Below are 24,361 nucleotides of genomic sequence, written 5' to 3'. Positions count from 1 at the left end.
AGGAGTCTCCGATTCCATATCCCTATAAGGCCTCTTCGTAATATACCTATTTTCTATACGGATTGTGTCCGAACCCTCTATGCCTCGAACGCACCTTTGCTTAGAGCTATGACCGACTTTAATCGCATATCTGATTCTTCAGCTATTGATTTTGCTCTTTCTAAGTTTACTTTTAAAACAATACTTACTGATATCTTTTCAAACAGATAAATGTGCTGGTCAATCTCTTCATAGCATGTAAATTTTATTGTGTCTATACTCAACTTATGTACTATACTATTAAATAATTATCTAATTTTAATTTAACATTGTTATCTAGTCTGTAAGGGCTTTAAATGCCATAGACTGAATTAAAGAAAATATGAAAAATATGAAAACAGATAGAAAAAGGGGTATCTTTCGGGGGACTAATAAAGCTAATTATATTGAACAAAATCATTGATTTATTCACTCATACAACAAAAACAAAAACAATTCACAAATAAAATTCCATGAGATCAAACAAAGTTACACTCTTTATGTATAAAAACACCTATGTTTATATTCAGCCTTTAATATGGCACAAAAATATTTTCATATCAAAATCCTATTTCAATTCCCCCAAAAATGTACATACATTCATTTTGTATATCAGATCATCCTATTAGTGATGACAACACATCGTAAAATTCAATTTTTTTTCATCCGCTCATAGTATATAAACGTAAGCAAGAAGTGAACGTTTGCGGGCGAAAATGGGGGATGCCCCCAAGGGGGGACGCCTGGCAACCCTAGCTGAACCATACAAGGTGGCAGCATGGTGACATACCTACAAACATAAATAAAAATTCCATGTACTTTGTTTTTGTAAATTCAATGGACAAATGTCTAAATCGTACTGCGCCGGAATTTGATGTATCAAATCGAATAAAAAAGTTGATATTCAGCTGTCCCATGCTGCCACCTTGTATCGTTCCGCCATGGGTAAAGCGAAGAAAACCAACTTTTAAATTTCACCACAGACATTGGTGAGTTTTTCGGTGATGACAGCGTTACCACTTTGGCCAGAATCGCAAATAAAAGAACTGGTAACGATTTTCGGTTACATAATGTTCTGGATATTATTTTACCGGTAACGCTCAGAATCGGGCCGTTGGTGTGACGTTAGCCACTTGACTTTTGCGGGGACAATGACAATTTCACCAAAAACAAGCCACCAGATTGAAAAATGTTACAAATTTTTCTAATTTTGATGGATTTCATATTACCGAATACGACTAAATTACTATCATACTTATTTTAAATAAAAAAGAAAAAAAAAGTCTGGGAAATACTTTATTACGAAATATCAGCCTAGAAAGAAGGTCTTTAATAAGTTTTTCGAGCCTTCTTATGTGTCCGTGCGTTTGCTCAGAGCATGATGACAAAACATATGCGTTTGTCAATTGCTTGCTCAAAGGAGGTCGTTATAAACCGACACCGCAATATCTTGATAAATTGGCTACAAGTCCACATTTTTTTATTTATTGTATAATTCAAGCTTTGCGCTTTAGGAGGGAATTGTTAAACCATTTTTTAGGGAGAACATTACCCTCTAGCTCTGCAGGTTAGCCACTAGTTATAAGAGTGTTTTTGCCCGTTCTACCAGGGGTTACCTTGGGACAGCCCCGCCTATACACATTCTGTGCCCTTTTAGCATTGACATAGATGCGCAGACTTTGGAGGTACACTTTTTCTCAACATGCCTTGAGAAATATTCACTGTAGATAATGGGGCCATGCTAGAACAACAGGATTTTTCGTGTATTTTTTTTCTGTCTAGGGTTCAAGCTGCCGTAAAGATATGAGTCATGTATGAGTTATTATCCACTATTTTTCGATAAAATTGCATGTTTTGCTGTATTCTCAATCGATATATATTCACATAAATTGTGCTAAAGCATATTATTATTGTCTCAGAAGAACATTGCGTTTACATCCTAAGGGAAATTTCCATCTCGAAAAGCACAATTTCGGCTTAAACAGTAACGGTATGGCAACGCTTCTAGCAAAACAACAAACATTATGAAACTTCAAAAATCCCCAAATACGTCAAAAAATTTTGAGTGGAACTACCTTCTTTTTTGTATCATGGTTCAGAGCACTCCAAATAAAAAGTTCAAAATTTTTTTACAACTTTTTGATTTTTTTGAAAATGTTTTTATGAGATTGGTTTGCATATACATATTCAGTTATTTTGATAAAATATAAATAAATAAAATTGAAGTTTTTAATTGTGAACAATGTTAGAAAAGTACCAACGAGTGGGAAAAATAATTTCACCTGCAAAGTGTGAAAGCACCCTTAGCCAAAGCAAATGTCAAGTTATTCTTCTTATGCTTTGCTTGCAACAAAAGTTGGGAGTTCCCTAATTTTTCATGTCAGATGGTGCCAGTGTCGCTCAATCTGCCGTTCTCATAAAAATACGCGCAGTCTACTCTATATGAAAACTTGCTTATGTGACAGGGTTTTATGCCCCTATTGCCGTTTACAACTCAACTTAGTTGGGTTGTAATTAAAACAATTCAACTTTAAGACAACTCAACTCCTGTTTGGTATTACGAATTACAACTTATTTCAGTTGAAGTTGAATTGAGTTGCCAACTTCAGAAAGTGATGTTTTGACAGATAAATGAACAGCTGATCAATTTGTAGCGGAAATTTAAGGATTTGCAAAAGTAATTTTGTTATTAAAACAAGCAAACAGCAAAACGGATATTATATGAAATCTATTTTATAATGGCGAAAATGTTGGTGATTGACATGTCGCGAATACAGAAAACATTCGCGTGATCATTCCAAACCCTTGAAACTACCAAGCACCAAGTAAGAAAATGTTTAAGTGACAAATGATGAGCTTCTTATGAAGTTATTTTCCAGATTTGAAAGGAAGCATTTTGCTCAATACTAAACAAAATTAAGGACCATTTCCGCATACGCGTTCGTATTTTAAAATTATGCGCCACAGTCCGATTCCTTGCTGACGGCAGCTATCAAATATGCTGTGGAAATGATTTTGGTGTTGGACTGGTTTTAGTTATTATAGAGGAGCATATTTGTGCGAAGTGGATTAAAACCCAAACAGCAAAAATTGTATTTTAGTCTAAAACAGGATTTCCAGGAGTAGTGATTAGTACTTATCAATGGGACTCACGTTCGCATAATTTCACCTATTTTGGCTGCATCCGAACTGAATGCCGCTCCATAAAGTCAAAACCTTATTCAATGTAATCCTTCGTTTAAACTTTGTTTTTTTCCATAAAAGTGTACAAAATTGTTGATTATTGTTTGATTAAAAAAGGTTATTTTTTTTTTGGTAACATTTCATGAGCCTGTGCACCATCTAACTCTTATAAAAGGTGATATCAAAAGACGCGTTTCGATCTCCGTTTATATGATGCGAAAGCAGAAATTAAAAATTTTATTTCTGTCGAAAAATATTTACAAAAACCCACAAAATGGCCCGAGAGGGTCCGAAATATGAGGGCCGTTCCATAGTTTTTTTGCACAGAACATCTTTCTGCGTTGGCGTCCTTTGGACGCGATTTGTAAAAATAACCGTGGGTGGGTCCAACGCCCTTCTGCATTAGTATGTACAAAAAGTCTGGCAAAATACAACAACCACATGAAATTAGATTTTATTAGAAATTTATTAGAAATAAAATTTAAAATTTTTGTTCGTGTCTTTTGATACCAACTTTGAAAATTTTTGTTAAAAATTAGGTGGTGAACCGTCTTGTAAAACGTTATATTTTTTCAAAACAACTGCAAAATTATATGAGACAACTGCTAGTAATCAGTTGTAAGATTTTGACGTCTTTGACAACTACACTAACACAAGGTTGTATACGGTAATGCCACAAAAAGTTGTTAGACTAGACAACTCAACCGACATTTTTTTGACAGGTTTAGTTGTAATCTGTAATACCAAATTGCGAAATTTCAACCCAACCAGAGTTGCGTTGTAAACGGTAATAGGGGCATTAAACTCCAAATTTAAAGTCCCTCTTTCCGACAAGTTATTTTGATGCTGGTGCCATATAGCGAAATTATTTTCCATTATATTGCACTATCACAGGTTTCTGAATTACATACATTCCCATTTCCAAGTATTTGGCTTAACATACATGTTTTTATAGAATTGTCCCATATTTGTTGCTACTAACTGTACATATGCTTGAATACTGCAAAAAAATGTGGTCATTGAATTATTGGTCAAAATAATTTTAATATGCTATGGACACGTTTATTTTGACATTGTAAAACCAAAGAATGTAATCAAATTGTGAGCACTAATAAGAAAAAAGAAAAAAGATATACTTGGTGAAGAGTAAACAATGCATATTCAAACATATTTTAGTACATTAGCATGCAATATAGATATGTATATACATATAGTTATACATACCCACAAGTACTTATGTAATAAAGCGCTAGGCCACCATCGCTGATAGCATGTTTTTTTTTTTTGGTAACTTTCAATCGCATACTCATTTTTATTGCTTTTGGTCATAATTTACCACCACCACTGATATCGAGTGTACTTAATTAAACATCAACAATAACAACAGAGTACTTAATCGTACTAACTACCTCAACACAACCACCTCCAACAGAATGCGTTGAGCTTCTTTGGAACACACACACATGCACAGTAGCCAAATTTAGATTTGTACGAATATTTGATGTTTTGAGGACGTGATTGTGTAATTTTTGGAATGCAAATGCATTTTGAAGAAGAAAAAAATAATACAAGTTTTTTTAGTTTTGTCAGTTGGGAAATCTTGTGCACTTGAAGTTTTTGTAATTATTATTTAATTTTTATTTATTTTCGTAATTTTTGTGGTACTTCTTATTCGGCTTTTGCATTTTTAGTTTGTTGATCGTATTGACAGTGAAATTAACGCAATTTATGGTTCATGTAATGAATTAGGAATGGTTTTGGTTATAATGTCTTCTTAGCTCAAGGCCTCATTGATTTAAGCTTAGACCTACAGCAGCAAACACGAAAATAAGAGTCACAATTTTTATAAAATTTTGAAACAATTTTTTTTCTTTTATTTTCGATAATTAAAGATGTAACTACTTTGAGTTTTGTAACTGTGTAACTATGCAAAGCAATCTCAAAAATGTTTTCGAAAAAATTCGAAAAAAAATTATGATAATTTTAAACTTTTTATTTAGAGTTTTCTGCATTTTTTTGAGTATGTAAGTTTTACGGAACACAAGTAATAGGTGTTTAGCATTTATTTTTGAAAATTTTTTCCCGAAGGTTGTTTCAGACTTTCAGAAGAAAATAAATAACACCTATCGGAAAAAAATTGCCGAAAGTCAAAACGAATTTGGGAGACCTATTACTTGTACTTTGTTAGACTAAAATTGATTGGGCTACAACACTACATTCTCAAAAAAATTCAGAAAACACTCAATCTAAAGTTTGAAATTTTTTAGAATTTTTGAACTTTTTCGAAAACGTTGTGATTAATTTGCAAAGTTTCAGTTACAAAGTTCATAGAAGTTTTTAATTAAACTATCGAAAAAATGGAGAATTTTGTTGTCGAAATTTGATAAAAGTTACTACTTTCATGTTAGCTGCTTTAAGTCCAAAATGAAAATTTCAAACCAGGGTTTTTTTAATTGGTTTGAGACCCTAATATGTCTATGGAATGAAAGGAGGAGTGACATACGGTTAACAGATGGCCACAAGGTCAATTGAAGTTATGACCATATGAAATGATCACACTATCAAATTTCAAACATACAATGCTAACTGTATTGGTTTTATTACCATTCTGTTTGTTTTGAAACAGTCATAAAGTCAACTTATACTTTCTGAAGAGGCTAACGGTCAATTATATTTTGTACGTTCTCAAATGTTAACAAGTGCTTAATTTAAGTTATTTGTTATAACTTTTTTACCGAGAGTGCTTTAAGGTCAAAAAGAAATTTCCTAAATGGTCATTATTTAATTGATATTGATGGTCATAAGGTCAATTGATCCAATCGCCATTTGAAGTGGTAATAAGGTCAATTGTCATTGCCGTTGACTCTATGTCATCCCAACATAATGAAACTTTAGCTGCTTCTAATCAATATATCTTTTACTAAATATTTTCTTTCTCTAATTTTTTAATTTCAGCTCAATGAAAATAAAAGCAATTCATCTGTTTTATAACAAAGATTGATCGAAGGTAAGTATACAGCTGCTAACACAAGAAAAGCAAGAAAAATGATGTATTAGCAAATGGTTTTCATTATTAGCCGTGCTTTTTATACTCAGATGTAACTGAAATATGTGTTTTTGTTTCACCCTCTACACTAATTCTATGTATTCTATGTGTGTCCACAATTCATCGCAACTGATTTAGCTATATGTTATACCCTATGACCATCAGAGGGTTGTGTCTCCGCTTTTCGGTACACCCTGTCGCTGCAGCTAGTTATTTAACCACTGCCGCTAGATAGGTCTCCTAAGCATTATCTAAGCGAGGATAAGCGTTTTTTTTTCACGCGCAAACGTAAACGTATATGCGTGTATAAAAAAACACGGCTATTTTCTTTTTAATATATTTTCGGTTACTTTCGAAAACATTCAAAAATCATCTCAAAATTTTACGGAGTGCAAATTTGCCATCTCTCTGAATTCGCATTAAATGTTGACAATTTATTTTCAATCGATAAATTAAACATTCTTCCATACAATTTTAATGTTTTTATTTTTTTATTAAAAAAATCGGAAACACTTCAAAAAAATGTTGCCTAAAAGCAATTCGACCTTAAAGATATTTCAAACTTGTGCTTTTTTAGTAAAAAAAAACAGAAGTTTCCTAAAATTCAAAAACATGTTTTTCGAATTTTTCGAAAACATAGTTTACGCTATGTAAATTACAATAGTTTGAAATTAATGAAATGAAAATAAAAAAGAAATTAACCAAAAAATTTTAAAAACAAGTTTTTGTTGCTAATTTTTTGCTCGCAGCTGTATAAATGTTAATTATGCTTGTTACTCAATTTGTTAGAATCCCTTACAGTGCAGTCTATGTTTTGTTACCACTAATATATTCTCACCCTATATTAGTGCCAAAAGAGTAAAAGTTGAAAGAGAAAATAGTGAGCAATTTAGTGTTCTCGTTTGAATGCATACATTTCCTATAGCGTTTTCCAACACTGCCTGCACTAAAAACTTCCAGCACACTCTCGCTATAGCCGATGTTGTAATTAATGCATGTTTGGCAAACTAAGGCAGCTTTTTTTTTGTTGGAGAGCACAGGTAAAGCGAATATGAACATTTAAGGTAGTATAGGATCAGTTGTAATATATACCCAGCTGTGAGCTTTAACACATTTTTCGTTGAAATAAAGTAACTGTTTATGTAAAAATCTTCTATCTTAACCCTTTCGAACCGGCATTCCGCCTGTTAAGTAAATGTAATTTAATTAGTTTCAAGTAATTAAGATACAGATAATTAGATTATTTGCATTCAAAAATTTCAAATTTTTAAGTTGGGGGGGCTGGTGGGACTGGTACAACATTGTACCACCATTATTATTGTGTGGTACAACATTTGTACCAGCAGTTCTCAACGTGCAATAATAATAAAAAATTTTCATATTGATGGATAAAAATTTATTGGAAAAAAAAAAAAGTTTTACAAAAAAGTATATTGCTTCCAAGAAAAATGTTTAAAAAGTAAACACACAATTCTTAAATTTCGAAAATTATGTATGAATCTAATTTATTTTTGAGTATAATATTTTGCGAAGCACATCTTTCAAAGTGATATATCACATTGCTGTGAAATTTGTTTTGTTCTGGTTTGTGTTTTGCCCTGCGCACACTTTGCGCAACGTCTTCGATTCTCAATAGGAATTGGTAAATGCAAAGCTCCCTTTTTTCGTAGAGATAAACGGCTTGGTGATTGGGATCCGCGTACGGCTGCAGTTTTAACACCTTTAATACCTGATATTTATGAGCAGATGTGGTGACCCTGAACGAGGACTCATTTCTTTCCCATTTTTCGTTTGTTGGTGGTAAATTTTGTATAAAAAAAAATAAATAAATGTAAGGCGCGATAACCTCCGAAGAGTTCTAAGGCCGAGCTTCTCTTCCAATTTGCGTCGTGCTCCTCTTGATTTTTCCCTACAAATTGGCCGGACGGGACCTACATGTTTTATGCCGACTCCGAACGGCATCTGCAAGGCAGATGAGTTTTCACTGAGAGCTTTTCATGGCAGAAATACAACCGGAGCGCTTGCCAAACACTGCCGAGGGGCGACCCCGCTTAGAAAAATTTTCTTCTAATTGAAAAATCTTATTTCTAAAATTTTGATGTTGCTTTGCCCGGGAGTTGAACCCAGGGCATACGGTGTGATAGGCGGAGCACGCTACCATCACACCACGGTATTGTATATTATTCTTTAATTGTACTAACTAAAGCTTTAACCATACGTTCGCCTAAAGTTCCATCGTATTGATTTTGTTCTCTTCCGTTGTATATATTGAAATCATATATGTATCCCGTCTCAGAGTCACATCGCAGCCACATTTTTATTACACGTTTTACTGATTTGAGTGGCATATATTGTTTTAAGGATGATCTTCCTTTAAACTTTGCCATTGACTCATCTCTTCTCTGTCTAACCTTATCCTGCCGGTATTTTATAGGTATAGAATTTTCTCAAAGAGATGACTATAACCTAAAGTTTGTTGAGATGTAATTCTCATTATAGTCGTGTGCTAAATTGGATCCCACAAATTCGTTCGGTGCTATAATGCTTTCAAAATCTGATAGTTCACTATTGGATGATGAAGGGGAACCAGATTCTTCGCCGTGCGAACCCAATTTTGGCAAATAATTATCATCATTTCCGTTTAAAAAATCAGTGCCTGTATCATCGTCATCTGAAACAAGTATTCATCAATCAGCAGCTCGGTAATTTTGTCTGAGTTCAGTTTTTTTGAGATGGTATTTCTTTATAAAAGAAAGACGAGAGAATACTTTTTTTTGAAGAGAGGCACTGTCGGTACGTATATGAACCAGTATAAAATACTACTGGTACATATAAGTACCAGCTCACTGAAACTCCACAAACTTAAGCAAATCCATGTAAATGTGTCACTAAATATGCTAAAGCTTGTAAATAAAATAAATATATTCCATAAAAATAACTTGTTTGGAAGTTACAACTTTTTTTTAAAGATTATTATTCAAAAACCAAACACGTGTCCGAATCTTTCACTATTTAACTCAAAACTGAGCGTACTGCACGTTTTTATACTCAGCTGAGCAGAGCTCACAGAGTATATTAACTTTGTTCGCATAACGGTAATCCGTAACGGCATAAACTAATCGAGATAGATATAGACTTCTATATATCAAAATGATCTGAATGAAAAAAGAAATTCATTTAGCCATGTCCGTCCGTCCGTCCGTCCGCCTGTAAGCACGATAACTTGAGTAAATTTTGAGGTATTTTGATGAAATTTGGTATGTAGGTTCCTGGGCGCTCATCTCAGATCGCTATTTAAAATGAACGAAATCGGACTACAACCACACCCACTTTTTCGATATCGAAAATTTCGGAAAAGCGAAAAAGTGCGATAATTCATTACCAAAGACGGATAAAGCGATGAAACTTGGTAGGTGCGTTGACCTTGTGACGCAAAATAGAAAATTAGAAAAATTTTGGACAATGGGCGTGGCACCGCCCACTTTTAAAAGAAGGTAATTTAAAAGTTTTGCAAGCTGTAATTTGGCAGTCGTTGAAGATATCATGATGAAATTTGGTAGGCACGTTACTCCTATTACTCTATGTGTGCTACATAAAAATTAGTGAAATCGGATGACGAACACGCCCACTTTAAAAATTTTTTTTTTAAGTCAAAAAAACAAAAAATTTAATATCTTTACATTATAAAAGTAAATTATGTCAACATTCGACTCCAGTAATGATATGGTGCAACAAAATATAAAGATAAAAGAAAATTTCAAAATGGGCGTGGCTCCGCCTTTTTTCATTTAATTTGTCTAGAATACTTTTAATGCCATAAGTCGAACAAAAATTTACCAATTCTTGTGAAATTTGGTAGAGAAATAGATTCTATGACGGTAACTGTTTTCTGTGAAAATGGGCGAAATCGGTTGAAGCCACGCCCAGTTTTTATACAGAGTCGTCCGTCTGTCCTTCCGCTCGCCCGTTAACACGATAACTTGCGCAAAAAAACGATATATCTTAACTAAACTTAGTTCACGTACTTATCTGAAGTCACTTTATCTTGGTATAAAATATGGCCGAAATCCGAATATGACCACGCCCACTTTTCCGATATCGAAAATTACGAAAAATTAAAAAGAATGCCATTTGTTCTGTACCAAATATGAAAAAAAGAGATGAAACGTGGTAATTGGATTGGTTTGTTGACGCAAAATATAACTTTAGAAAAAACTTTGTAAAATGGGTGTGACATCTACCATATTAAGTAGAAGAAAATGAAAAAGGTCTGCATAGCGAAATCAAAAGCCTTTGGAATCTTGGCAGGAATACTGTTCGTGGTATGGCATATATAAACAAATTAGCGGTACCCGACAGGAGATGTTCTGGGTCAATCTGGTCCATGTTTTGGTCGATATCTCTAAAACTCCTTCACATATACAACTAAGGGCTACTCCCTTTTAAAACCCTCATTAATACTTTTAATTTGATACCCATATCGTACAAACACATTCTAGAGTCACCCCTTGTCCACACTTATTGCGATGTCTCGAAAAGGCGTCCACCTATAGAACTAAGGCCCGCTACGTTTTAAATAATCATTAACACCTTTCATGTGATACACATGTCATACAAACACATTCCAGGGTTACACTAGATTCATTTTGCTAAATGGTAATTTTCCCTTATTTTGTCTCCAAAGCTCTCAGCTGAGTATGTAATCTTCGGTTACACCCGAACTTAGCCTTCCTTACTTCTTATATGTATCTTTAGACAAACTAAAAAGCCTGCTATGGTACATTTTTTATTCAGTTTGAGTGTGATTTTGAGGATTTAGTCCAATATACATATTTAGTGATACATACGGTGTACCAATAGGTTCGAAAGGGTTAAAAGACTTATTGACTTATTCTTGCAGAAGACGTTGCTAAAAGCTTGCCAAATCTGTAAAATTAACTCAGTTCACTGATAATGTTACATGTCTGCAGGCTTATGAAGGTACGGTGACGAAGGGAAATAAAGTCAACTGACTTCATTTCCTTTTCAAAAGCGAAAATAATTCATTAAATTTATTTCTCAAAAATTTTGTTTCCATAGCTTCGAACGCAAATTTTGCTACCACCTAAGGTATAGATTTAAAAATCTTAGATTTTACAATTTTTCAAATTTGTTGAAGAAAGCACCACTGATTAAATTTCGGAATAAAAAAGTAAGCGATAAAAAGTTAAAAACTAACTGAAAGAGTGCAATAAATTTGGATTTGCGATAAGAATACAAATTTCCAAAAAAATCAGCGGATATATGTTTGAGTCGACCTACTCTAAGCGTTGCTGAAGTTTATAAGACTTACTATTTCCAAATTTGTGTTCACATTACTACTGTTTCGAAAAGGAAAAAACATGATTTGACTTTGGACACGCTTAATCTTAACTCCTGCATGTGGTTGTTTGGGCCACTTCAGAACGAGATCGAGATAAGGCCACTCCGGAATACTCAGATTGAAACTTCACAGAACTTGGAGCTATATTCGGAGGATTCAGAAGCCAATTAGCTTAAGACAGTAAAGAACAAAAAAGAATAAAGTAGTTTTCAATTTGGTCACAATAGATGCTGCCGTCTGTTACTGACATTCGCAAGCAATGACTTGAGCGCTTTGGCAACAGAAAGTATGAATACCTCAGTAAGAATTCCAGTACGTAGGTCAATTTCAAAAATATAATGACTTATTTACACTGATTAACTTCTAAAACCTCCATATGTAAGGGCAAATACAGCAGCGAACATGAAAATCGAATTTCGTCAATTAAATTCTTATTGTAGAATAAATTTTATAACTGAAACCAATGCAAACCAACCTCAAAAACGTTTTCGAATACATTCGAAAATTTGAGAAAACTTTCGAGAGTGCCATTTAATTAAAATACAACAAAGTACAAGTCATCTTTATTTCGTATTGTCTTTCGAAGTTTTCTTCGGTTTTTAGAAAATTGATGTTTTTAGGACATTCTCAACTTTAGGTCTAAGTTGTTGTGGGTCTGGGCATAAAAACGGGTTTTTATGTAGCAGATTGTTGAAGGAAAATCTGGTTTGGTTATACATTTTTCAGATAGATTATCGATCACCTAGTTTTCCTCGAACATTTTATGATGCCTTAACCAAAAGTAGTATAGCGTGATCAATCACAAGACGAACAGACTACCTGATTCCCTATCTGCGCTTCGAGGGAGATCTTAAGGCCACAATAGAGGTGGACGGTTGGCGCAAGGGTGTGCAAATGGCGGACGAGGCGATACATGTGTACACAGATGGTTCCAAAGTAGTGGAAGGAGTGGGGTCTGTGGTATACTGTGCTGATCCGGAAATAACCAGATCCTATCGGCTGCCAGATTACTGTAGCGTTTTGACAGTCAAGCAGCAATTAATAAAATAATCTCGCATAGCACAGCATCTAAATGCGTGTTAGAGTGTAAGCAGTCTCTGGAGAGAATCGGGACAGGGAGAAGCATACATCTATAATAGGTCCCAGGGCATATGGGAATAGATGGGAATGAAAAAGCGGATTAACTAGCTAAAAAGGGCGCATCCTTTGAAGCTTGCTCCGTAGACGTCCCAATTCGACTGGGCGAGATTAAGAGAAGGCGAGAGGTGCACATGATCGATCAAGCTGGAAATGCGTGGGTTCAAGCGCGGGGCTGTAAAGTGTCGAAGATTATGTGTAGGTCTTACAACCTTAGACAAACAAAGTTGCTTCTATCATTAAAACAGGAGGACTGTAGACTCATGACGGGCATTCTTACTGGACACTGCCTTCTGGCGTCACATGCCTTTAAATTAGGCTTGGTCAGTGATAGCAGATGTAGGAAGTGCGGGTTGGAGGAGGAAACGATCGAGCATGTTTTGTACTCGTGCGCTGCACTTGCCAGACTAAGACTCCAGCTATTAGGAGTGATACAGCTGTCAGATCTAGAAGCAGCAAGTGGCTTAAGTCCTAGGAAGCTTCTAGTATTTGCCAAGAGGACGGAGTTATTTTATCATAGGTCCTGGTTTTTGATAGGGTTTTTCAGTTTGGTGGTTAAAAACAAACTTCTGGTAACACTAAGGACTCAATCAGTCTATGTGACGTCCTCATGTACCGGCCAGTTCAACCTTACCTAACCTAACCAAATGTGTACACCTAACATGGGTCACCGGATACACGGACATCGAGGGAAACTGCATTACAGACGAGGTCGCTAGGCAGGGTACGACCAGGCAGACTCTTCCTGACTAAGAACGCTAAGGTATGCCCCTTACCATATGCAAGCTAATGATAAAGGATCATATCTATCGTCAATACGACGAAAGATGGCTACAAACACCACGGTGTCGAACATTTGTACCTAATCAAGAACCATTTAATCGTGAACTGCCCTGATAGGGAGTATAAGGGTACTTTTTGGTACTTTTCGTAATTTCTGCCCCATTTTAACATTTTAGAATGTTCGAATTTGAAGCAATGCTTACATATATTACAAAAAATGTTGTCTAAAAAAATCGTAGAGATAGGTCATATATATAACTTATATCACATTTTTGCAACGCATCAACAAAAATAAAGTACGGTCTTTGAGATTGCGTATTTGCCATGACGTAGCAAATGCAAAGCCGTATATAATTTTTTGGAGAATGCAATGCTAAATATCTATTGCTTTTGGAATGCAAGCCACAAAGCATGTTTTTCGATCCAAATTGTGTAGTATATTTACAGGCGCGCATCAACAGAGCCCAGTTACATTGGATTTTTAGCAGCGCTCTTTGTATTATATTCTTTGTATTATTTTATTCGGCATACTTTTCATATCGGCATACTTTCAATATTATTTCGCTAGAAAATAAAGAACTCGTCCTAACACCATAATGTTGTGAAACCTCTGAGTTTTTTCAGTAAACTTTCAAAAAAAAAGTTGTCAAGTTTTCAAACTTGCGTGGTAGAACTTATAATTTAGTAACTTTTAATTTAGGACTAACATCTGAACACTACAGCATACCGCAAAAGTTGTAGACTTGTTTCGTATATCCTAAATGTTTTATTTTCGTCTTCATATAAAAGTTAGAGACGTGCTCCACTCGTTATATGGAGAAAATTATGAGACCCTGTTTACCAGTACATTAGGGTATAAAATTGTTCATAGAAAGATACACACATACGTACTTAAGCTTAAACTCTCATTGGGGATATTTATTTAGCGCTCCAAAATTCAGCATTCAGCATTTTCTACGCTCTATCCATAATTCCCTCAAATGTTTACACAATTTTTCTTCTTACTATATTTTATCCATTCTCAGTTAGCTTCGCTGCCAAAGCTCTTGCTTGCTTCAAAAGTTGACTGAGAGGGGTGTCCCATGCTTTTTTCCATGTTGGCTATGTCATTGGGTCTTCGTGTGTCAACTCTCTCGCGCGCTAACTTGCTATCCATTGATATCTACCTTACCTTTGCTTGTGTAAATTGCGTGAGGGAGGCCTTGCTGGACGTACTGTTGTCGCGGCTGCGCTATCAACGTCAACAGTGAAGTGGGCATCGACTGGTTAAAAAACTTGGCGTTGACTGGTTCACGTTCTCTTCACCAAACTTATAGATTTCAGTTTGATTTTTGCTTTGGGTAGTGCTTGGTCAATATTTTTTATATACAAACGTGAAAAAAAATCAAAAAGAATTATTATCTGTGTTTGAGCATACGTTGAACAGTGTAAAGTTGTTGTTTTTTCATGTGTGAACTACATAAGTTTTTTTGTTCACTTGTGTTTAATAATTCCATGTGTTGGCAAAGTTGAATAAGGAAAGAAAAAAGTGCAAGAATGTAGCAACAATAATTCCATAAGAAAATTTACTGGATTTTAGCAAAAAAAAAAAAAAAAAAGAATTATAAAAAATTCTTCTATCACTTCTAGTGCAAACAGGAGAACAAATTAGTTTTGTGGTGATTGCAAAATCCAAAGTTTTCTTTAGCAACAAAATTCACTATTAGTTTGCTGTTTGGTTTCGTAAATTTTTCGGTCTTCGGTTTTAGTTGCTTCGTTTTTATTATTCTTCTTTAATATAATCGATGCTAAATTGCAAATGTGTAAAATAAAAAAAAACTGCAATTATGAAATTTTCAGTTGAGCGTTTATAGCAAATATCTTAACGCCAAAAAAAAAAAAGAAAAAAAAAAACAAACAAAAAAATAAGCAGCGCAGCTGTCAAAATCAAAAGTGCAAAGTGGCAGCCGCTGTTAGCAGAGGAGGAGAAGAAAGGAAGCTTTGAAAGCTTACGTCCAACGAGGAGAAGGCGTGTACAAAGTAAGGAAATTGTATTGTTTCATCGTTCGAATAATAAAAAAATAATAATTAAACAAACAAAATTGAAGAAGTCAAAAAAAAAAAAACGGTGACCATATTGGTTCAGAAAATTTGGTACAAAAATTTCCAATTTTTTATTTTTTATTTATTTTTCAATTTTTTTGTTTTGTTTGTTATTACTTGTCATAATAAATTCCAGTTAAAAAAAAACTAATAGCCCATAAAAATTATTAAACAAAGCTAAAATTTAAAAACATAAAGCTATCGCATTCGAAAAGTTTTTACTGCAAAATAATTTTTTTTTTATAGTCGCGGAATACATTACTTTACTTTTATACGGATAACGGTATATTGTAACGGTATAAACAAATCGAGATAAATATAGAATTAGATCAAGTTTACATATGACTAGTTTATCTTTATTTTCGTACTTAACTCGCAATCAGTAGTTAAATCAGTATTCAGCAGAAATTATGAAAAAATTCTAGAGAAGCCGATATTCCCCAGGTTTTATACCCATGTTTACGGATTTCACCTCTAAGAGCCGTTTTCACCATCTTCAGTTAGTCTTTTTTTTTTTTTACTTATCGAAATTTTTGTTTTTTTTCATGCTAACTGAAGCTTCGCATCTCAGTTAAGTGCAAGGCGAATCTATGCCAGGTGGTTGCAAAGCTAATTCAACCAATTAGCCGTGCAGAAGAATGTCAAGTCAAAAGAAAATGTTCATGGATTTCGATTAACTGACATTTTGTTGTACAAGGCTTCGTATGCAAAATTATCAAGAGAAAGCAATCAGCTGTTAGGATAACACCACCTCTAATGAATTCGCCTTGCGGCGATGGTTACAATGTTTTTGAATTTCACTTCTTCATCAACTAGCTATTCGGGAGCTGAGTATTGAACTCGAAATCGCCAACATTCATACTTTATACTGGTGTTAAGGCAGATGCCTCTAAAAAATTTCGGTATCCAGTCCCTCTTCATAAAAGTGGCATTAAAAACTATCGTGGCATAGCTAGACTGTCCGCTGTTCCAAAGCTGTTCGAAGCAATCGTTACAAATCACCTAACATTTTCGATTTCAACATTAATTGCAAGTTCTCAGCATAGGTTAGGTAAAGGCAAATCAACCATAACTAATTTACTTGATTTCACAACTCACATTTCGAACGGGTTCAGAGAAAATCTTCACACCGACGTTATATACACCGATTTTAGTAAAGCATTCGATAAAGTATGCCACTCTTTACTTGTATATAAACTCGACATGCTTGGGTTTCAAGCTGGTCTCACTAGTTGCATTTCCTCCTATCTCTGTGGCAGAACACAAAGAGTAATCTTTAAAAATATGTTTTCGAGTATCATTAGTGTCACCTCTGGTGTTCTTCAGGGCAGCCATCTTGACCCGATTATGTTTTTGCTATTTGTAAACGATATCTCTACAACAATAAAATATTCTAAAATTTTGATGTATGCCGATGATGTAAAACTTTTTAAGACTTATGCGTCGATTGAAGAACGTTTTTTACTTCACATGGATTTAAATTGCTTAGCTGCTTGGTGCAATGTGAACCACATGGCGCTTAATCTTCATAAATGTAAATTTATGTGTTTTTCGCGTAGGACTTTACAACCAGCTTCTTACACAATTAACAACCAAAACCTTGAAACTGTTAATGTTTTTGTAGACTGGGGAGTTACAATGAACTGCAAACTTAGCTTCAACACTCATATAAGTGTCACTGTCAATAGAGCTAAAGGTGTCTTAGCATTTGTGAAAAGGTGGTCCAAAGAGTTTAGCGACCCCTACGTTACGAAAACCCTCTTCACAACATTGGTTAGACCGATATTAGAGTATGGCTCAATAGTCTGGAATCCGCGTTTTCAAGTCCATACTGACAGGCTCAAATCAATACAAAAACAGTTTTTACTATTTGCCTTAAGGAATTTTCAATGGTACTCTTCATTTAATCTTCCACCTTATACTAATCGATTAAAACTTATCAATCCTCCAACTCTCGCTAGTCGTAGAGCAATGCTTGGCGTAATATTTATGACAAAACTACTGAATGGATCGATTTCAAGTCCATTTCTTCTGAACGAAGTGAACTTTAGTGTTCCATGTCGCACTACGAGGCACTACAAACCTCTTCTTTTAAAACAATGTATAACGAATTTCGAACTTAATGCACCTTTCCGATGTTTGTGCCAAGATTATAAATCTCACTCAAACACATTTGATATGTCGGACTCCCTTTTTTCTATTAAAAAGACTGTCCTTATCTCTCGTAATCGTTAATTCTAATATATTTTTGTTTCTATATTCTATTAATTTAAGTTTTACCCTCAGCTGATGATATTTCTTCTGTAGCTGAGCAGTTTAAGATCTCGACGCTTGACAAACGACTGCCCATCAATGACTCGGCCAAAAAAAAAAAAATTATTATAAATATGTATGTAATAAAATTACAAAATAAAAAAATAATGAACAGGATTAGCCTGGTGTCATTGGGCCACTTGTGGGCAGTGTGCTGCCACAACGTCCAATTATTATTATTAGTTATAATTATATTATTAAGTTATATATGCAGTTGTCTATGTACCGCAATTTAGAGAATTTCTTATATTCACCATGAAAAGTTGTTTCATCGTTCGAATAATAAAAAAAAAAAATAAATAAACAAAAAAAAAATTGAAGAAGTAAAAAAAAAAATGTTGACCATATTGGTTCAAAAAATTTGGTAGAAAAATTTCCAATTTCCAATTTTTTGTTTTTTATTTTTTTTTTTCATTCGTTTGTTTTGTTCGTTTTTACTTGTTATGTGATGGAAGAAAAAACTAATAACCAATAAAAATTATTAAACAAAGCTAAAATTTAAAAACAAAGCTATCGCATTCGAAAAGATTTTACTGCAAAAAAATTTTTTATATAGTCGCGGAATACATTGCATTACTTTTATTCGGATAACGGTATAAACAAATCGAAATAAATATAGAATTAGACCAAGTTTACATATGACTAGTTTATCTTTATTTTGTTAATTAACTCGCAATCAGTAGTTAAATCTGTATTTGTTAAATTATGACAAAATTCTAGAGAAGCCGATATTCTTCAGGTTTTATACCCATGTTTACGGATTTCACCTCTAAGAGCCGTTTTCACCATCTTCAGTTAGTCTTTTTTTTGACTTATCGAAATTTTTTGTTTTTTCATGCTAACTGAAGCTTCGCATCTCAGTTAAAGGCGAATCCATACCAGGTGGTTGCAAAGCGAATTCAACCAATTCGCCGTGCAGAAGGATGTCAAGTCAAAAGAAAATTTTCATTGATTTCGATTAACTGACATATTGTTGTACAAGGCGTTGTATGGAAAATAATCAAGAAGAAGCAATCGGCTGTTGGGATAACAACACAATAACACCTGGTACTGAATTCGCCTTGGTTAAGTGCAAAGAAAAATTGTTAACAAAAGTCAGCTGTTTGGCTAGTTTTCGTGTATACACAATAGACTTCAGAAAATGTCAAATGAAGCTATCTGATAGATTGCTATATTCCTGGTAAAACCCCACCTTAAAGATTGAACAAGATGATGGTAGAATAAATTTGAGAATTAATAATCTAGTCCTAGAGAGGTATGTTCATTGTTTACTATATACTTTGGCAGCTTCAATTGAGGTTATATTGCGAATAGAGTGGAGAGTATTAAAAGAAGGCAGTCGAATGGAGTGGGATGAGGAACAACAGGAAGAGCAGAGTTGGATTGCATCAATGTACCTTCAATCTTTACATCAATATTAAAGATAAATGTAGAAAAAATAATTAATAAAAAAGTAATATGGCCATTAGTGATGTTTGTGTGTGTGTGCTAATTTTGAGAGACCAGCTGTTAGTTGCACTAATTGTTAAGTTTTACAAATTAAATTTTATTCCATTGTAACGAATTTTGGGAAATTCCGCGTATTTGAAACCTTCTGCTAACGTTCAAATCGATAACTGTTGAATAAATCACTCCAATTTCTGTATTGCAAAATGGTCTTTATTAGACAACTTTGGGAGTAGTACAATTATACTTCACAATTATACTTTGCACCTAAAAGCGTGTTTAAATATATCTGATTTGTTATTACTCAGCTTGCGCTGCTTTTATACTCTCTGTTGCCTCGTCTGAGTATTTCTCCAAAGGTCTAGACGGTTCACCTAGCAGAACTCTTGTAGCTCAAGCTTGGTGAATACTTGTAGTTTACAGCCATATGCGTGTAGATTTGTGAGTAACTACTTCGGCTGATGATTACATGTGTTTGTGAGTATCTCTTCGTTGCCTTGTATGTATGCGTGTAAATGATGATTGATTTATTCATGTACCGAAGAGTGGCTGCTTTATTGTTTTTGTGCATTTATTTAGTAGCAGCTTAGTGATGCTAATATTCGTCACAATATATATAGATACTACCGTTTAAACATATTTTGGCTTATATCTCGTAAGCCGGTTGAGATATCGCAAAACAGGTTATGTCCTCGTTAGCAACTTTCATTTGTTCAAATACATTTGAAAAATACCCGGGCCCAATAAGTTTCAGATCTAGGAGTTTGAAATGTGTCTTAATATTTAAATCAGATCTCGCATGATTCAACACAAAAGTTGCACTCCGTTCTATTCAGTGTTTGTTGAGTGATGCGAGTACAAACATACAGGCAGAGAGAGAGAGACAGACAGACAAAAGTTTTAAAAACTGATGATTTGTGTTCCGGGTCCGATAAGCACGCTTCCTATAAATTTTTCTGAAATATCTTCAATCTACAGAAGAACCCTATTATATGTATTTAAGCAAAAAATCTATGAATTCTGTTACTTAATCTATTCAATATTAATATAAACCAATCTCAAAGACGTTTTCAGAAAATTCGAGAAAGATTTAAGGGAGCCTCGAACTTTTTACATTTTCGAGTACGCAGCCTTGTAGTCCAGTAAATCCAATTTTTCAGTAGTTGGTTAAGCTAAGGTTAACTACGTTCGCTTAAACTCTTGTAAAATTTAAACTCCAGTTAAACTACAGCAGGCCGCCTATGGGATATGCTTATTTGTGCGGCAACAGCTGAATTTTGTTTACCCAGCAAACATGGAAAAAAAACTCTCCAGCCTTAAAATAAATAAATGTAAGGCGCGATGACCTAAGAAGAGATTTTAGACCGAGCTTGTCTGCGAGCTTGTCATGCTCCTTTTAATTTTTCCTACAAACTATCGGGAGGGGACCTACATGTTATACATATGCCGATACCAATCGGCATCTGCAAAGCAGGTGAGTTTTCACTGAGTAGCTTTTCATGGCAGCAATACAATCCGCCTTAAAGAACTATAACCTAGTTCTGGAGTTGATATCCAACATCATTCTTTAATTATTCTTAAACCTGATAGTTCTCAAATTGATATCCAACATCATTAGATCTCGAGTTGATTTCCTACATCATTCTCAAATTATTCTCCATCTCTGGAACATTTTGAGAAACGTAAAGTTCTCAAATGAATATCCAATATATTTCTCCAGTCGATATTCTGCATTGAGGTGGAGTTGAATAAAAATATTCTCAAAGGTGGTACCATCAAAGCCAACAGCTATTTATTGTGAGAAATAAACTATACAAGTTTATTTTAATTTTCGTGAAAATATTGGAGTATTGAAATCTTAAATTTGAGTCCAATTTTTTTCAACCTAATGTTCAACATATATAGTGCATGCAAAGTACATAAATGGCTACCCCTTGTATTAGCTGATTTTCACAAACGCGCTGTCAATGATAATAAAAATTCATTAGCAATTATTTCCTTCATTTCAATTTTCTTCGCTAAAAATTTATGCAGGGTAAAAGTGTAACGCTTTTGCGTTGCGAGCAGGCAACAATTTTCACAAAAGAACGAAATACCCCGTAAAGGCGTTACATGCTTTTTAGAATAGAACAAAATATATTTACAACCCATGCGCGGTGTACAAAAAGCGTAACATTTTTGCCAGAAAAGAAAACGCTAGTTATCAACATGAACTCAAATGGTACTGAAGCCCAGCAGCCTGGTGGGTATATTCGAAGCCATTGCGAACGAACGCAAATAACTGATAGATTAATTAGAGTTTAACCCAGAGACATAAAGGTAAAGAACCGCCAACAGAACGAATAGTGGGAAACAGTAAACCATCAAATCGCGGGTAGTTAATTCACCATTGGGGAAATGTGGGATGAAATTCGAGAATTCCAACACTAGAAAAATTTTATTTTGATATAATAACTACAATTTAACTATTTTTTAAAGTTTTCAATAACTTGTTTGTGAAATTTTAACGAAAGCATCGCGTTTTTGCTAATCTTCAAGTAGGTAATGTGGTGAATTACCTACAGCCAGTTTGACAATTTCTATTGCTGTCCGACGTTGGCGATGCTCCAAATCTTTACCTTTCTGGTTTAATCCTGCATGATCGGCCGCTTAAGCTCAGCTTAAATTTCAGTTAAAGTAGACTGAAAAACTGCAAAATAAGTTTAAGCGTAGTTTAACTGACGAAGTGCAAGTTATTGGTCTCAAAAAAACACGCATTGATTTTTGAATTCTTTTTCCGAAGGTGTTGTTTTATGTATTCTTCTATATATGAAAAAGTTTTCCACGATTAAAAAAAAAATGACGAGTGACTTGCAAGAAATGTGAATAAAATATCACAAGAACATCAATAAACCCAATCATCAACTTAAAAATAAAAATTTTCTATATGATATAAAGATAAGGTTATTCCTCAAGGGACCATATATGGCTTATAATTAATATTGTGACGAATATTAGCATCACTAAGTGATACTCACATCACTAATCTGATACTAAGTAAATAAATGCACAACAACGAAAACATTGAAGCAAGCTAAATAAACACATTAATCATCATTTACTCACATACATGCAAGGCAACGGAAAGATACGCATAAATACATGTAGTCATCAGCGAAATAGTACTCACATATACACACGTATATGGTTACAAACTACAAGTATACCTATATATGGCTGGTAACCAAGCATGAAGTTCGAGAAATTACTAGTGCAGATATTATAAAAGCAGCACAAGCTGAGTAGTCAGTATTCAGTTTTGATTTAAGCACGCTTTTTGGTGGGAAGTATAAGTGTTAATTTTAAGTACTTTCAAATTAGTCTAATAAAGACCATTTCTCATTATTGAATATTGGAGTTGTTTATTCAACAGTTTAGCGATTCGAACGTTAGCAGAAGGTATGGAATAAGCGGAATTTCCCTAAACTCGTTACAATATTAAAGTTTAACTTTTAATTAAAATTCAGATCCTTAACAAAACCACGATCACAACATTATCACAATTCAAATGCTAATTAGCAATAATATTGAAGCGCTAGTTTTGCCAACTTTTTTATATTTTTCAGTCTGCAAATTATTTTGTAAAAACTTTAGCACAAATTATTTTTTTTTTGCCAAAACATGTAAATTGAATCAGAGTCAGGTGTATACGACCGTGGTATCGCCGAAAAAATGTTTATGTGCAAAAAATAAATGTCGCGTAGATATTCAAATTTGCATTAATTGTTTATAAGTTAATAAATTGCGATCTCTGTTTGATTTGTTGAATAATTAAAGAAATGATCTAAAAGAATTAGTGAGGTATGTATGTATGTGTTTGGGGTATCTTTGATGCGAGCTATCTTACATATAGCGGAGCGTTTAATATTAACGAATTGTTGATATGCTGAGGTTTTTTTTTATTTCTAAAGTAAATTATTATTTTTTTATTCCGGTTTTATGGACGGTTCATGGAACTATCATTTGTATGCTAAATACATAATAAATATTAATTTGTGAATGTAAAAGCTTATTCACTATTATTCTTTGAAAGAGTTAACTGAATGCCAATTTTTATGAAAGCTAATAATCTGCGAATGAAAGAAGACGCTCCAGCTAAAAAACATTTCTATCGGAACCCGCCTATGGAATCAGAGGAAGAGGGCGGCCCCCAACTCCGCTGGAAGGACCAGGTGGAAAACGATTTAAAATCCCTTGGTGTGACAAATTGGCGCCAGTTGACAGAGCGAAGAAGCGACTGGCGCGACTTGTTGGAAGCCCATAACCTTTTAAACGGTTAAGCGCCAATTAAGTGAGTACGATAGGGTGAAATAGGATATAGGATTCAGGTTTCAATTTATCTCATCGATATCGTAACTAAACTAGAATCTTGAAATATACCATAAATCACGCCACGTTGGTGTTACCAGAGAACTTTCCTACATGTATAGTAAACATTGTATATATACCATCATCATCATCATCATCATCTATGTATGGTGTATAACCACCTGCGGTTAAAGGAGCTTAAAGAAATCGCAAGCGAGGTCAGGTACACTCAGAATACCCTCAATCACATCACAGTAGAGCCCATGGTCTTTATTGAAATCATTTTGCCTAATATAATTCATAAATATTAAATTCTGCCAAAAAGTACAAGCGTACTTTTTGAAAGTCCAAAAAGCAAAGATGTCTTATAACACCAAGTGATTGACGGCCACTCCCCATCACTCGTCCCTTTACATACTTACCGTGCCAAGAGAACATGGCGCCGAATGTCCACCAATTTACACCAGACCAGGATTGCCATATCATCTTACTTAAGTTGATGATGACCTTGGCAGGCAATGACTTGGAGCTTACAAGAAGCTCGTTTACTCCCTCTGGCGTGCTTCTGCACACTTTTCACTCGTTTGTGGATGATGATAATATGTTTGCAATACACCCTATTCCACTGCGTACTTATGTTGCAC

The 24,361-nt window shown here is 34.3% G+C and overlaps 1 protein-coding gene across 9 annotated transcripts in view; it reads left to right on the top strand.

Annotated features, from left to right (window-relative positions):
• The window catches only part of LOC137237697 (very long chain fatty acid elongase AAEL008004), a 250,422-nt gene that overhangs the window by 66,159 nt on the left and 159,902 nt on the right, over positions 1 to 24,361 (top strand). For 6 of the 9 annotated variants that reach the window (XM_067761731.1, XM_067761729.1, XM_067761736.1 and 3 more), the window contains exon 3: positions 6,157 to 6,208. The exons of 1 other annotated variant lie outside the window; for it this stretch is intronic. The gene's annotated coding sequence lies outside the window, so the exon portion shown is untranslated. Of the gene's footprint in view, positions 1 to 6,156; positions 6,209 to 14,747; positions 15,549 to 24,361 lie in introns of those variants that run through there. 2 more of the 9 variants (XM_067761728.1, XM_067761732.1) reach the window with 2 other exon arrangements.

Source organism: Eurosta solidaginis, chromosome 1 (genome assembly GCF_040869045.1).
Source record: "Eurosta solidaginis isolate ZX-2024a chromosome 1, ASM4086904v1, whole genome shotgun sequence".
Lineage (NCBI taxonomy): Eukaryota > Metazoa > Arthropoda > Insecta > Diptera > Tephritidae > Eurosta > Eurosta solidaginis.
This window is presented reverse-complemented; position numbering and strand designations above follow the sequence as displayed.